The sequence below is a fragment of the Danio rerio genome, chromosome 5, assembly GCF_052040795.2.
Source record: "Danio rerio strain M-AB ecotype USA chromosome 5, GRCz13ab, whole genome shotgun sequence".
In the NCBI taxonomy this organism is placed as follows: domain Eukaryota; kingdom Metazoa; phylum Chordata; class Actinopteri; order Cypriniformes; family Danionidae; genus Danio; species Danio rerio.
This window is the reverse complement of record NC_141025.1, coordinates 63737199-63750457: the sequence shown is the minus strand read 5'-3', so window position 1 is coordinate 63750457 and position 13259 is coordinate 63737199. Positions and strand designations below refer to the sequence as shown.

Sequence of the window (13259 nt, the reverse complement as noted above, 5' to 3'; positions counted from 1 at the left end):
TAATTCCTTACATTTATATAGCGCTTTTCTTGGCACTCAAAGCGCTTTACACATAGGGGGAATCTCCTCATCTACTTTTTTTTTTTTTTTAATGCAAGAAAGAACATTACAAAGATATAATATGAACAAAGAGACAAAGAGGGTTACATAAATAGAATTCCAGCAAATTTATCAAGTTTAAATGATTTACACCAAGAAAGCGTTTTACATGCAGTGTAATTATGACTGTTTATGACTGTTCCAGTTACTATGACCATTTATGTGAAGCTGCTTTGACACAATCTACATTGTAAAAGCGCTATACAAATAAAGCTGAATTGAATTGAATTGAATTGTAATTGTTAGAGTCTTTTAAAGAGTTCACATAAATTTCAAAGTCCAAAGTCAAAGTCCTTTCTGAAAATAAAAAAGTAAGGGTGTATCTTTGAAAATTAACATTTATGGAAGTAAAACTTTGCTATAAAAAAACAATAAATCAATAATAAATTTACAATGAGAAGGATCTACACTCAGAGAGTAACCAAAGAACACAATTTTTGGGGAAATACAGAAGTTTGGAAATAAGAATTTTTTAATGAAACTGGAAAAGTCAACCCAAAACACTTTACAGTAAGTACACTCCCAAAATAAATGCTTTAGTGTTTCATCATATTGAGTACAAAATGAGCATTTAGGGGAAATATTATTAAATTTAGCTAGTTTGGTATTTATTGGGTAGCAATCTCCTCATCTACCACCAGTGTAGCATCCACCTGGATGAAGCGACAGCAGCCGTTTTCCACCAGACCGCACACCACAGAGAGAGAAGACAGAGTATTAAAGCCATGATGGACAGAGGCCAGTGTGTAAATTTGGCCAGGATGGTGGTGTTAAACCCGTACTCTTTTTCGAAAGATATTCTGGGATTTTAGGGTATATGCTGAAGCATGCTAATAGGACATTTAATTTGTCAGTAACCTGGGTTAAGCGCTTCCAGCAAACTGCCAAAGGGAAAATCAGCATGTTTAAGGTCTGTTTTCTTTAAAAAATCAGCGATCTCCACTGGCTGAGTGATATCCGATATAAAGTGGGTCTCAGATTGCACAAGAAGCACTGCATTAAATTACATTTCCCTCGCCATGACTTTATAATATGAGCATTTATTTTACCTCATTGTATTCAATGGAGCGTCTGCGCTAGTCTGCCGATTCTGACGGGCGAGTGCGAGTAAAGGGTCTTTTGTCTCGTTTTACGCTTGAAAAACTAAATGAATGCCAAAGTTTATTTAACGGAATGTATTTTAATTGCATCACAACATCAATGCTGTAAAAGGAACTGTATAAAATGGAAAAAACTCACTATAACCGGTCACCGGAAGTTTATAAGTATGGGAACAACAGCTCGGCATATATCCAATTATATTCATCTGTCTCCATATTCTACTGCATCCCAGAATATTACAGAACACCAAAAATGTAAAAATATATATTTATTATATTTAAGATATTTTTGTCAACAGCAGACGGCAGCCGTGACGCAAATTCCGGAGTCTCTGTGCTCCAATCAGGTGAGCCCTCCTCAGCGCTCGCCATGACAACGAGACAACAGTGACGTGCCTTGTAAAAATTTGCATATGCATTCCTATAAAGCTCGTGTGCTCTCAGTCAGCGTCGTCAGTTCGCCCGGTGTAGCTGTTTGTACTTGACCAAGGTGAGTTCAATACCGACGGTACGAGTGGAGCTACGCCAAACTCACGAAGTCCGCTTCGTGATGCTTCACCCGGGCCCGTCTGTGCTGTAGTTCCTTGCGGTTTGCGTACATAAACGCAATATCGCGAAGAATATTACGTGTTTGTTGCTCGAAATGTGCCGCCGAGCAACATCCAGTGAATACTGGCACGGCCTGGCGCCCGGTCTTTCCGTGCACTCCCTGGGGCGAGGCGGCCTTTGAGCCCTAGGCAGGGAACAAACAACCCCCGAGGACCCTCAGGGAAACACGGGCGGCCGGTAGTGGGACCTCGCTGCGAGGGTTATGGTGGGTGGGAGTAGCGAGGCCCACTCATCTTCTATTTTAAACTATAGTTTCAAACTTTAGTTTACTATAGTTTGAAATAGAAACCATGATAACTGTTATGATTGAACTTTATGCAAAGAGCCTAGGATGACCAAGAGCAACAGATTCGGCCATTTTGAAGTGAAAGCGATCGCTCGTGCATTGGATATCATTGCTGTCGCAATGGCAAACAGCGGCTTTGTTTTTATTTAATTTATTCAAAAAGCGCGTTATTGTTTCCCAAATTGCACTAGAGGATCGCCTCTTGGTGATTCTATGCTCTCTGCTCTTTGTCTGGATGTTGTAATGTTTTGCTTTGTTTTTCAGATGAGTTGTTGAGCAAAGAAGGACTATTGAAGACAACAGTTGAAGACGACCGCGGGTCATCTCCACGAGCGCGCGCATCATAATGTTTTCGGTCTGTTTTCTGAGAGTTTGTCTTCTTTAGATAAGTTTGCAGGTCAAACAAAATAAACTATACTCTTCCTAAACACCAGTCTCGTGTTTTATTTGTCTTCTACAGCAATACACTGTCATTTAAGTCTGTTGAATGCATTTGTATGCAATATGGTTTGATATGGTTTGATAATACAGTAGTCTACAAATAAATAGTTGTTATAAATGTACCTTCAATAGTCAACATTTAGTGTAGGTAATCAAAAGTTAATCATATTTGTCCTAAGACATAAGAGTAATGTTATGGTTGTTACATACCTGTATTTATTATTATGCTGTATGTTTAAAACCAGCAGATTTACTATATATGTAACATGTCATGAACTTACTGTTATTCGAAAAATTGCTTAAAATATCTTAAGACAAGAATGGGTGTTGTCATTGGTTTTATGTCAACCTACTGTAGGTTTTAGGGTGAATACAGCAGATATAGGCAACCTATATCATAATATTGGTAGTATAAGTTATTTAATGATGGCGCTCGTTTAAAAGAAGCGTTCATTTCAAAGGAGCGTTACCCTGTACTAAAATGGCGGATCTGTTGACGCATTCCGTCCAAATCACAACATTAGGGTAGGCGACATTTAACGTATATATCTATGGACGCTAACTAGTATTCACGTATCATGCTCAACTCTTAATATTTTTTTACGCACTTTGAGAGTGTTTGCGTTATTTCAGAGAGATATTTAAGCACACATGAAGTAACAGTGCCGTCTGTGTACTATAGTTACACAATGCAGCATTTATCTCGCTCGTAATCGCTGCTGTCCTCAGATCATTGTCTGAGCAGAAGTTTCATCATAAGCCATGACTGTCAGATGCTCTTCATCTCAGGAGCTGTATTTTTATATGCTTGATAACAGATATAAGGTGAGTTATGGCTGGAGTGGACGCTGCCAGACGGGCTTATATTAATTTTGGCATGACAGGAGAGAACAGGATACTAATGAGTGACAGAGAGAGTCCACAAAAACTGCTCTCCGGTTGCATTTCATTTGATGAATATTATCTTTTAGAGCTTCAAGTCTTGCCTCAGGTTTTTCCCTCAGGTGTTTCTCGTCAGATTTGTCGTCTTAGAAAGGTGACAAATGTTTAAGTTTAAGACATATACTTAAATTAATATAAGTACTGAAATAGCCTATAGTACCTTTGTATAAGATTTCAGGTAAATCGTAAACCCATATTATGAAATCATGATCGACTTATTGATTGACTTATTTAAATATATAATAAATAAACATAATTCAATTTCAATATTAAACATAAATTGCAAGAAAACCTAGCAAGATTACTAATACCTGCAGTAAACTACAATTAAAATAAAAAGTGAACATTTGAATATTAGATGAAAGGCTTAACTTGAATAAGCAATCAGTTTTAAAATGATAAAGATCGCCATAGAAATATTGCTGTGTTGCATTTAATAAATATTACAAGAATATTAAAAGCCCATAAATGATGCAGATTTTTATTATTTGATCCCAAAGTCTGAACTGAACTGGCTGATGAGGCTCTGGATGCAAAGTTCATGTTTGCCTTTAATCTTTGACCTTTAAATTCCCATCCAGCAGTACAGTATGTTGTGTCAGTATAAATCTGGCTATAAAGCCTCATTGAACAATTTCCCAAAAGCCAGTGCAAGGTGTAAAGACAACTGAGAATTGACTGTGTTTGTTGTGGGGCTGTTTCGGTTGCTGTTGATAAGCTAATGTGTGTGTGTGGTGCATTTATTTGCATCTAAACTCTCTGTATGTGTTGTATTTTGGACCTCTGTATTTAAATGTGCTCTCTCTCCATAGACTGTAAAAGTCTCTCTCGCAGCATGTTTCCATCAGCCGTTTCGCTTGAATACGAATTGCTTTGTTTAATGGTTTCACACACACACACACACACACACACACACACACACACATATATATATATATATATATATATATATATATATATATATATATATATATATATATATATATATTTGGCTAGAAGAAAAACAGTTTTTAATTTTTTTCAAACCATTTTAAGGTCAATGTTATTAGCCCTCTTAAGCAATATTTTTTGTATAGTCTACAGAACAAACCACTGTTATACAATGACTTGCCTAATTAACCTAACTTGCCTGAATAACCTAGTTAACCCTTTAAATCTCACTTTAAGCTGAATATTGAGAAATGTCTTGTCAAATAATATGGACTGTCTTCATGGCGTGTCATTATTAGAAATGAGTTTTTAAAACTATTATGTTCAGAAATGTGTTCAGAAAATCTGCTCTCTGTTAAACAGAAATTGGGGAAAAACATACAGTGGGGCTAATAAGTCAGGGGTGAATAATTCAGACTTCAACTGTACATCAAAACGAATATTTGCTGAATGTGAATTGAATGTCTTGATGTAGTTACCCTCTAGATCAGTTTGGGAATGTAAACAGTTTGCTGGTGTGACTGGCAGGATTGCAGAGTCGTGCTGTGCGGCGATCCTTCATTCACTCCGGACGGTCTCATTGACACTGATTACATTACAGCGATCCAGAGTTCAAGCCAATTGAAGGACAGAATCAAGTTTCAATTGGCCAAATTTTCTCGGTCATTTAACTCTCCCATGTTGGCTTTCGGGTCACTTTGTTTTGTTTTTTTTGTTTTTTAACAGCCGGAAAAAAAAATAAACAATATTTTTTCGTCTTGTTTACACTCACCGGCCACTTTATTATGTACACCTTATTTAAATGCTTTCAGAACTGCCTTAATCCTTCATGGCATAGATTCAACAAGGTACTGGAAATATTCCTCAGAGATTTTGCTCCATATTGACATGATAGCATCACACAGCTGCTGCAGATTTGTCGGCTGCACATCCATGATGCGAATCTCCCGTTTCACCACATCCTAAAGGTGCTCTATTGGATTGAGATCTGATGACTGTGAAGGCCATTTGAGTACAGTGAACTCATTGTCATGTTCAAGAAACAAGTCTGAGATGATTCACGCTTTATGACATGGTGTGTTATCGCTGTTGTTAACACTGTTGTTATAAAGGAATGGACCACCACAACCAGCCTGAACCGTTGATACAAGGCAGGATGGATCCCTGCTTCGTGTTGTTGTCGCCAAATTCTGACCCGGCCATCCGAATGTCGCAGCAGAAATAAAGACTTATTAGACCAGCGAACGTTTTTCCAATCTTGATAACGTTCACTCCGTTAACGAGCAGTTGAACAGGTGTACCTAATAAAGTGGCCAGTGAGGGTATGTGTGTGTGTGTATTGACTTTATTAGTTTTCTCTGCGACACTCATCGCTCCAGAAACTTTCCATGGGCCCTATAGTAGATGACTATTTTTGTGTTAGCAGCTGCCAGCAGTCTTAATAACAGCCGGAGAAGAATGTGTGTCTATAATCTCTAAGCTTTTACTATGATGATCATATTGGAAGCCATTGTCAAGAGATAGTCCACCCAAAACTACAAGTTCTGTCAACCTTTACTCAGACTTCACTTTCTTCTGCTGGAACGCAAAAGAAGATCATTTGAAGGCTGTTATCATCCGTCCACATGGTTAATCAGCTATAGATCGCATACGGCTGCAGCCGGAACTTAACTAGAATTATTAATATTATTTATTAAATTTCCCATTAATTATAACTCATTAATGCCTACCCCTACCTTAACCGTCACAGTAATGTAAAACAGATCTGGACTCTTCTCTATTAGTATAGCTGATTAACAATGTGAATGGACGATAACAGCCTTCTGAGTGACATTTACTGCGCGGAAGGCCCCTACTGGCCCATATTTATCAACTGATACCCACTGAAAAAGCTGATTAAAGCAGCTGACTGGACATGGTGAAACGACATTATTGGACCACACTAACCAGCCAAATGTGGGGTCCCATATGTGACATGGCACTAGACTTTTAGGTATTTTAGAGATGTGTAATAAATGAATGTATGATGTGGTTTTATGTGTCTTTGGCAGCGAGAAGAGGCTGAATCCAAAGCCCGAGAAGAAGCAGAGAAACAGAGGATCGAACGAGAGAAACACTTCCAGAAGGAGGAGCTGGAACGCTTGGAAAGAAAGAAGGTAAAATAAAAGTCCACCAATCAAGCTAAACACAGCATCACGCTCTCTCATTCACACACACACATAGGCGTGCTCGCTCGCTCGCTCGGGAGTGGTATTGTTAGACCGCCGGCTCCCGTTCAGATTACACCAGTTACCGACCGCTCCCATGCTTTATCCGGAAATTAATCCCACGTTGCAATAAATCTGGTCGGGTCCCGCAGACCTCTAATCTGGCATTACGGTGGCTCAGTGGTTAGCACTGTCGCCTCAAAGAAAGAAGGTCACTGGTTCGAGTCCCGGCTGGGTCATTTGGCATTTCTGTGTGGAGTTTGCATGTTTTTAGTGTGTGTGAATGAGTGTCTATGGATGTTTCCCAGTACTGCTTTGCAGCTGGATGGGCATCCGCTGTGTAAAACATATGCTGAATAAGTTGGCGGTTCATTCTGTTGTGGTGACCCCTGATAAATAAACGGGCTAAACTGAAGGAAAATGAATGAATGAATTTTTAAAAGTTGTTAAATATAGCACTTGGGAAATATTTTTAAACGATTTAAATTTCACAGGAGGGCTCAACATTTTGTCTTCAATTGTATTTGAGATTTTAGTTCAGTACTGTTGGTTTAACGTTTGTGTTTACATTTTTAGCGTCTGGAAGAAATCATGAAGAGGACTTGACGCAGGAGCACAGGTGAGATGTGTGTGTGTTTCATTAAGTCTAATCTTAAACACACACAATGAAAGAAAATTAATCTGGTTTATTCATTTCTTTGAATATGACAGCGGTAAAAATCTATTTATAGTACTGTGAATATATAAAAATCACTTTTTTATTAATATCATGTAAGTAGGGTTAAAATAAAAAAATACAATGTTGTTTTCCTCTCGTCTTGCAGTAATACAGAAAAATCCGTCAGAAGCTCTTCATAGTGGTGCGACAAACCAATCACCAATGAGGTAATCGAGACGCTGCATGAATTGAAATTGAAATGAAGCTGCATGAATTATGTTTTGCTTATTTTCCCGCTTGTGTGTCTTCCTCAGCTCTGTGTCCTGGGACGCAGCACCGGTCATTAACGGAGCTCCGCCCACTAAGCATCAGAATGGACTGTCCTCCAATGGAGACGCTGCAGACTTTAAGGAGATAATCAAGCTGTCCAATCACAGTGGGAACAGTGGGCAGAGTCAACCGGCTGACCCAATCATGGCCTTCGAGGGAGGAGAACCGTTCATGATGAAGGCGTGGCCTATGAAACCTCAACATGTGGCAGGTAGAATCAGATTTTCTTCGATTACGTACAGTAGAAACCAGACGTTTACATACACTTTATAAAGAGGCATATAATAATTTTTTGAAAAAAGTCAGATGTTAATGTGACTAAACTTATTTTTTTAGGTAAGTTAGGATGATCAAATTTGTTTCTGTTCTGCTTAATAGCAAAATAATGAGAGAGATATTTTTGAGAAATTGTTATAACCTTTCTTGAAAGTCACGTTTACATACAGTAAGATTATTCTGCCTCTGAAAAAGCTCAGATGATGATGTCAAGCTTTTGGAAGTTTCTGATTGGATAATTGACAACATTTGAGTTAATTGAAGGCACAACTGTAGAATAGGATTGAAGGAAAACCTCAAACACACACTGCTTCCTTGTGTGACAACATGGGAAAATCAACAAGCCAGAATCAACAAAAAAGCCAGATTACAATTTGCTGAATTACACTGGGAAAAAGACTAATTTCATGAGACATGCTGGTGGTCTGATGGAACTAAGATTGAACTGTTTGGCTATAATGACCAGTGTTACATTTGGAGGACGAAGGGGAAAGCTTACACGCTTATGAACACCATCCTAACTGTGAAGTATGGGGGCGGCAGCATCATGTTGTGGGGCTGTTTTGCTGTAGGAGGGACTGGTCCACTTCACAGCATAGATGACATCATGAAGAAAGAACATTATGTAGAAATACTGAAGCAACATCTCAAGACATCAGCCAGGAAATGAAAACTTGGCCACAAATGGCTCTTCCAAACAGACCATGACCCTAATCATACTGCCAAATTAGTTCAAATGTGCTTTAAGGACAACAGAGTGAATGTTTTGGAGTGGCCATCACAAAGCCCTGATCTCAATCCTATAGAACATTTGTGGGCAGAGTCCAGTGGTGCTCGCTGCAGAGCCATTTGAGGAGAGCTGAGCTCCAGAGAGGGGGAGCTTAAGCTTGAGCTCCACCTTTTTTGCACTTCTTCTACGAGTGATGTCACTGGGGGTAGGGTTAGGGATGGGGTTGGTGTACGCATTAAAACAGCTTACAGGAGGAGGAGCGACAGCTCATGCTCTCCCCTTGCTGGAGCTCAGCTCTCCTCAAATGGCTCTGCAGCGAGCACCCTCTCGGCAGAGTTGAAAAAGCTTGTGCGAGCAAGACATCCAACAAATTTGTATCAGTTACATCAATTCTGTCAGGAGGAATGAGCCAAAATTCATGCAAACTATTGTGAGAAGCTTGTGGAAGGATACCCAAAACATTTGACCAAAGTTAAACAGTTTAAAAGCAAAGCAAAAAAATACCAAGGAAATGTGTGTAAACTTTTGACTGTCTAGAAATTAATAGAAAATTCTCAAAAAAAATCTCTCTTTATTCTGGCATTTAGCAAATGTAAATCATTTAGGTTATCCTAACAGACCTAAAATAGTAAACGTTTAGTATCATTTACCATCAGACATTATTTAAATGATTATGTTTCTTTTTTTAGAGTGTATGTAAACTTCTGGTTTCAGCTGTATGTTAGATCATATATGGATCAAATCTGGGCACCAGTGGAGTTGCTTTTCAGTGTTTCGTCTTTCAGCAGTGACATTTACATTATACTGAACTGAACTAAACTGAACCCAAAATAAAATCTTGAAAATAATGTATAAAGGATGATTAAGAGAGTCTCCAAGCTATTTTCCATGCATGAAACTGATGATTTCTGCTGTTTGTTGACTTTAGGACAGTGTGAATGACTGAAAAAGCAGCCTTGGCATTCTGCAAAGCGTCTCTATTTTCAGCTTCATAATACCAGTCATAGATGTTGTTGGCAAGCTTTTAATAGTTCAATAAATCATCTTCTCACATGTGTTTCTGCTGTTTTCCTGCAGAGGTGCTGTGAGAGATGAGATATCAGAGTCTTCTGGATATGAAGAGAAGAAGAGAAGCCTTACTCTACCACCGCTTCCACCCTGACGTGTGCCAAACCAACAAAAACAGACTGCTTTAACTTTAGAAACACAGCTGAGCCGGACGCGCTCAGGAGAAAGTGCCAGAAGACGATCTTAAAGAGACACTTATATACATATACAACGTTTGCAAAAAGTTTCTGTCTATTTCACTGTGTGTGTCATGGTGCAACATTTGTTGAGTTTCTTTAACAAGTCACCTGCCGATCATGTGGTGCACCTTAAAAGAGTCGCTATATATTGAATTTTAGAAAAGACAACTTGGCTTATCTTTATGATATGAATTATTGTTGTTGTTGTTGCTCTTGTTATGATGTATTGTTATCGTTCTTTTAAGTAGAGAAAAAAAGCAAACGTGTGTCTTGAACTATTGCGTTATTTAACGTGTGGCGCATCAGAAGAGGCCGATATTCTGTATGTTAATGTATATTTGCCTGATTATGACAGACCTGTGGAATAAATCTTTATGAAAGGGGCTGTTTGTCAGTGAGTGGAGTGTTTGCTGTAGTTTAAGCTAATCGTAATAATGTGATTTTTATTTTAGTCTGGCTATATCATGATGGTAGAACAGTGCTTTATAATAAAAATAATAATAGTTCCTTACATTTATATAGCGCTTTTCTTGGCACTCAAAGCGCTTTACACATAGGGGGAATCTCCTCATCTACTTTTTTTTTTTTAATGCAAGAAAGAACATTACAAAGATATAATATGAACAAAGAGACAAAGAGGGTTACATAAATAGAATTCCAGCAAATTTATCAAGTTTAAATGATTTACACCAAGAAAGCGTTTTACATGCAGTGTAATTATGACTGTTTATGACTGTTCCAGTTACTATGACCATTTATGTGAAGCTGCTTTGACACAATCTACATTGTAAAAGCGCTATACAAATAAAGCTGAATTGAATTGAATTGAATTGTAATTGTTAGAGTCTTTTAAAGAGTTCACATAAATTTTTAAAGTCCTTTCTGAAAATAAAAAAGTAAGGGTGTTTCTTTGAAAATTAACATTTGTGGAAGTAAAACTTTGCTATAAAAAAAACAATAAATCAATAATAAATTTACAATGAGAAGGATCTACACTCAGAGAGTAACCAAAGAACACAATTTTTGGGGAAATACAAAGTTTGGAAATAAGAATTTTTTAATGAAACTGGAAAAGTCAACCCAAAACACTTTACAGTAAGTACACTCCCAAAATAAATGCTTTAGTGTTTCATCATATTGAGTACAAAATGAGCATTTAGGGGAAATATTATTAAATTTAGCTAGTTTGGTATTTATTGGGTAGCAATCTCCTCATCTACCACCAGTGTAGCATCCACCTGGATGAAGCGACAGCAGCCGTTTTCCACCAGACCGCACACCACAGAGAGAGAAGACAGAGTATTAAAGCCATGATGGACAGAGGCCAGTGTGTAAATTTGGCCAGGATGGTGGTGTTAAACCCGTACTCTTTTTCGAAAGATATTCTGGGATTTTAGGGTATATGCTGAAGCATGCTAATAGGACATTTAATTTGTCAGTAACCTGGGTTAAGCGCTTCCAGCAAACTGCCAAAGGGAAAATCAGCATGTTTAAGGTCTGTTTTCTTTAAAAAATCAGCGATCTCCACTGGCTGAGTGATATCCGATATAAAGTGGGTCTCAGATTGCACAAGAAGCACTGCATTAAATTACATTTCCCTCGCCATGACTTTATAATATGAGCATTTATTTTACCTCATTGTATTCAATGGAGCGTCTGCGCTAGTCTGCCGATTCTGACGGGCGAGTGCGAGTAAAGGGTCTTTTGTCTCGTTTTACGCTTGAAAAACTAAATGAATGCCAAAGTTTATTTAACGGAATGTATTTTAATTGCATCACAACATCAATGCTGTAAAAGGAACTGTATAAAATGGAAAAAACTCACTATAACCGGTCACCGGAAGTTTATAAGTATGGGAACAACAGCTCGGCATATATCCAATTATATTCATCTGTCTCCATATTCTACTGCATCCCAGAATATTACAGAACACCAAAAATGTAAAAATATATATTTATTATATTTAAGATATTTTTGTCAACAGCAGACGGCAGCCGTGACGCAAATTCCGGAGTCTCTGTGCTCCAATCAGGTGAGCCCTCCTCAGCGCTCGCCATGACAACGAGACAACAGTGACGTGCCTTGTAAAGATTTGCATATGCATTCCTATAAAGCTCGTGTGCTCTCAGTCAGCGTTGTCAGTTCGCCCGGTGTAGCTGTTTGTACTTGACCAAGGTGAGTTCAATACCGACGGTACGAGTGGAGCTACGCCAAACTCACGAAGTCCGCTTCGTGATGCTTCACCCGGGCCCGTCTGTGCTGTAGTTCCTTGCGGTTTGCGTACATAAACGCAATATCGCGAAGAATATTACGTGTTTGTTGCTCGAAATGTGCCGCCGAGCAACATCCAGTGAATACTGGCACGGCCTGGCGCCCGGTCTTTCCGTGCACTCCCTGGGGCGAGGCGGCCTTTGAGCCCTAGGCAGGGAACAAACAACCCCCGAGGACCCTCAGGGAAACACGGGCGGCCGGTAGTGGGACCTCGCTGCGAGGGTTATGGTGGGTGGGAGTAGCGAGGCCCACTCATCTTCTATTTTAAACTATAGTTTCAAACTTTAGTTTACTATAGTTTGAAATAGAAACCATGATAACTGTTATGATTGAACTTTATGCAAAGAGCCTAGGATGACCAAGAGCAACAGATTCGGCCATTTTGAAGTGAAAGCGATCGCTCGTGCATTGGATATCATTGCTGTCGCAATGGCAAACAGCGGCTTTGTTTTTATTTAATTTATTCAAAAAGCGCGTTATTGTTTCCCAAATTGCACTAGAGGATCGCCTCTTGGTGATTCTATGCTCTCTGCTCTTTGTCTGGATGTTGTAATGTTTTGCTTTGTTTTTCAGATGAGTTGTTGAGCAAAGAAGGACTATTGAAGACAACAGTTGAAGACGACCGCGGGTCATCCCCACGAGCGCGCGCATCATAATGTTTTCGGTCTGTTTTCTGAGAGTTTGTCTTTTTAGATAAGTTTGCAGGTCAAACAAAATAAACTATACTCTTCCTAAACACCTGTCTCGTGTTTTATTTGTCTTCTACAGCAATACACTGTCATTTAAGTCTGTTGAATGCATTTGTATGCAACATGGTTTGATAATACAGTAGTCTACAAATAAATAGTTGTTATAAATGTACCTTCAATAGTCAACATTTAGTGTAGGTAATCAAAAGTTAATCATATTTGTCCTAAGACATAAGAGTAATGTTATGGTTGTTACATACCTGTATTTATTATTATGCTGTATGTTTAAAACCAGCAGATTTACTATATATGTAACATGTCATGAACTTACTGTTATTCAAAAAATTGCTTAAAATATCTTAAGACAAGAATGGGTGTTGTCATTGGTTTTATGTCAACCTACTGTAGGTTTTAGGGTGAATACAGCAGATATAGGCAACCTAT

General features: G+C 38.5%; 2 long non-coding RNA genes across 4 annotated transcripts; both read left to right on the top strand.

The window, feature by feature from the left end:
- Positions 1 to 1651: 1651 nt before the first annotated feature.
- On the top strand, positions 1652 to 2522 carry LOC147844427 (uncharacterized). Its single transcript, XR_015491859.1, has 2 exons — positions 1652 to 1689; positions 2359 to 2522. It is a non-coding gene; the product is annotated as an uncharacterized LOC147844427 (long non-coding RNA).
- Positions 2523 to 3003: 481 nt separating this feature from the next.
- LOC147844426 (uncharacterized) lies at positions 3004 to 10238 on the top strand. 3 transcript variants are annotated; one of them, XR_015491855.1, is made up of 6 exons: positions 3004 to 3360; positions 6459 to 6563; positions 7191 to 7233; positions 7439 to 7499; positions 7587 to 7813; positions 9686 to 10238. It is a non-coding gene; the product is annotated as an uncharacterized LOC147844426 (long non-coding RNA). The 3 variants fall into 3 exon arrangements; XR_015491856.1 differs by lacking the exon at positions 9686 to 10238 and having other exon boundaries at positions 7447 to 7499; positions 7587 to 7725; XR_015944616.1 differs by lacking the exon at positions 7191 to 7233 and having other exon boundaries at positions 3257 to 3360.
- The last annotated feature ends 3021 nt before the right edge of the window (positions 10239 to 13259 follow it).